Genomic DNA, 2925 nt, shown 5'->3' with positions numbered 1-2925 from the left:
CGGGAGCGGCCCCGACACCGCCCCCCCCCGGTTGAAGGCAGAGAGACAATTAAGGTGGACAAATAATTTTTATTCGTGCATGCAAATACATGTCAATACTGCAAACTTCTTCCATCAAGTCTCTCAAACACTGAAAACCAGGATGCTCTACTCCGTGACCAGCCAAAGCTAAAACCTCTTCACTTCAGTGCTACAGCAAACACACACGGCACCGCCCCGCCGCCGGGGCCCCCCTACTTCTAACACGAAGGGAAACATTACCATTGGGAACTCAAAACCGAAATAAACGGAATAGAATTTACTCCCCCATATATCCCCATTTCATTTTACAGATTTTTTTAAATTATAGTTTTAAATAGAAGCTGAGAATGCGCCATAAAAATGAGCATTAAATCCATCGTAGCGATGGTGCCTGCTTTATACATGATGGGTGTACACCATCTTTTATTTCATTTACATTTCAATCGAACAATAGATTTGCAAAGAAAATGTCTAATACAGACGTAAAAATATTCACACTAGAGCTTCACAATCGGTTGTACAATTGACAAACAGGCCTCTTTTCCCAAACTTTCCAGCTAAGCAAATTTATAAAATGTAATCAATGCAACAAGAAAAAAAATTTTTCTTTAAAACTTCCAGGGAAAAGAATACGCAGTAAACAGTATAAATGCGGACAGCAGATGCTGCAAGCTAACCACAATACTTCTGAGTGGCTGTACAGTGGGTATGTGCAGTACAAATAAAAGCCACGTGTGTTGTATCACAACTACCGTATAATGTACTTGTTTGCCCAGCTAAGAAAATGCATGCATTTCCATGCCTTGGATTAACTGAGATCTACTCTGGATAAATTGATGGGCTATGTGCAAATGACCTTGGCTTTTGGCAGTCATAAATGCAGCCAGGCTCTGTTTTATTTCAGCTTTTACAGCGAAATCTTGAGTGATTAAAAGCTTCCACAAGCATCTTCCTAAATAACAGGGTGTAGTATTATGTTCGGGTATCAGTCATTTTGATTATTCAGATTCGTTTCATCTCATCACTGACAGTTGTTTGTTTTGGTTTTTTTTTTTTTTTCCTTGTCGTGTTCCCTTGCCAGCAAAGAGATACACGGTGACGACTACTGCCAAAGTCAGCCGTTCATTTATACTGGAAAATTGGGTCATTTAAAAAAGCACATTTATTGTGTTCTGCTTGCAGAAGAGGTCCCTCAATGAGAGGGAATTTCCTAACAAAGGGATTAAACTACAACATAAAGAATGGACTTTTACATACTATAGATAATCCGATCATTTCTCATTTTGTTACACTCTCAAATTCAACATCTTCCTTTAATAACAGTCTAATAATAATAATGAAAAGTCTGTTCACAAATATGATCAAGGAGCTGCTGGCATACAGTGTTTATGTACAGCAACAGGTACAACTTGACAACTTGTGCTTTAAAAAAAGCAAACAAAAACAATATTTGGAACTATTCTGAGTTTAGATCAAGTTATTTTAAGCATTCTTTCCTCAGCTGTTTCTGACCACTGTGCATTATTTTGTACCTCATCCAGCCTAGTACACTATTATACAAGAACAGCATTCAGCTCTTGAGTACAGGATAAATTAAAACTTCAACTGTATTATCAAAGCACTAAAACCTTCCAAATTAGACTTCTACAAAGAGCAATTAAGAGCTTATTTAACATAATCAGCTGCATACAACTTTTTTTTCCTAAATCAAAGGTCAAACTTCAGTGTCCCTGTACTAGACTACCAAGAACCAACGCCAGTTTGCTTTGCAAAGAGTCTAACCTTTCCTTTGAAGGGTCTAGTATACATTCTACAATGCAAAATCTGCATAAACACTAAGATTCATTTCTTGTCACCTGTTTACAGGAACAAAATATCAGTAGCAGGGCAATCACTCTGCTATAAGTATGTTAAGAATGTACAGATAATTACTTTCTCACACAAGCATTCTCCCAGCACAAGCATTAGTCTCTATTAAGACCTATATGGGAAATGAGGCAAACCAAGGAATGAATCCAGGTAGTGAGGCAACACAATTAACTTAGATACTAATAATTCCTGTATCTCTTGCATGTGAAATCCCTGCTGTTCCCCTAGTGGGGGGAAAAAAAAAACAAAACAAAAAACCAAACCAAAACAACCCAAAATGCTTGTCCAAGCAAAGCAAAAGAGCCAATCTCTTTCTCCAATCTGCTATGGGCCTTTTTTCTGACAGCACAGGTTAAGTCAGGCCAAAACCTACATGGGAATCACTGCTATTAACACACACAGATTAGTCGCTATATCTCAGTGTCAGAAAATAAGCCCTTCCGTAGCCCAAAGGCACCTGATTTGCAACTAGACAAATGAATACATACTTGTTTGTATAGGGTCAAGGGCTGAAACTTCACCAAAGAAGAAAGCCAGAACTAGGTTCCCACCTTGTCAGGGCACTGGAGGGCATAGTTTCATGGCAAAAACCACACAGTCAGTGTTAAAACTGTAAGACAAAGCTGGCATGCCGTTAAAACCCCCATATAATTCTTTTGCCTGTCATCCTATATATTAAAAATTCAACTAAAAAACCCTAGCCTCAGTTAAGAACCAACTTTCTGTATAAAGTGTATTGTCATCCTAGAGAACTGCTATATCATGGGACCTCCTGCTGCAGACAAGAGTATATAGATACATTTGTTCTTAAATACGCCAATATGGTTGGCAGGAATATGTTAGGCTTATGTAATTTCACTGGACAAACAGGCAAATGTGTGTAAGCAGCTTATCCCAATCCCCCTCCAGCAGAGCACAACCAAGTTTTTAAAATTGCAATTTTAAAATTAAAAAGTTAAGGTAAATACACAATCAATTTATGTAGTATATATTCACCCTCAGATCATGCTGAAGATGTTCTGTGGAGTTCTGGTG

Source organism: Pygoscelis adeliae, unplaced genomic scaffold (genome assembly GCF_000699105.1).
Source record: "Pygoscelis adeliae isolate BGI_AS28 unplaced genomic scaffold, ASM69910v1 Scaffold619, whole genome shotgun sequence".
In the NCBI taxonomy this organism is placed as follows: Eukaryota; Metazoa; Chordata; class Aves; order Sphenisciformes; family Spheniscidae; genus Pygoscelis; species Pygoscelis adeliae.
This window is presented reverse-complemented; position numbering follows the sequence as displayed.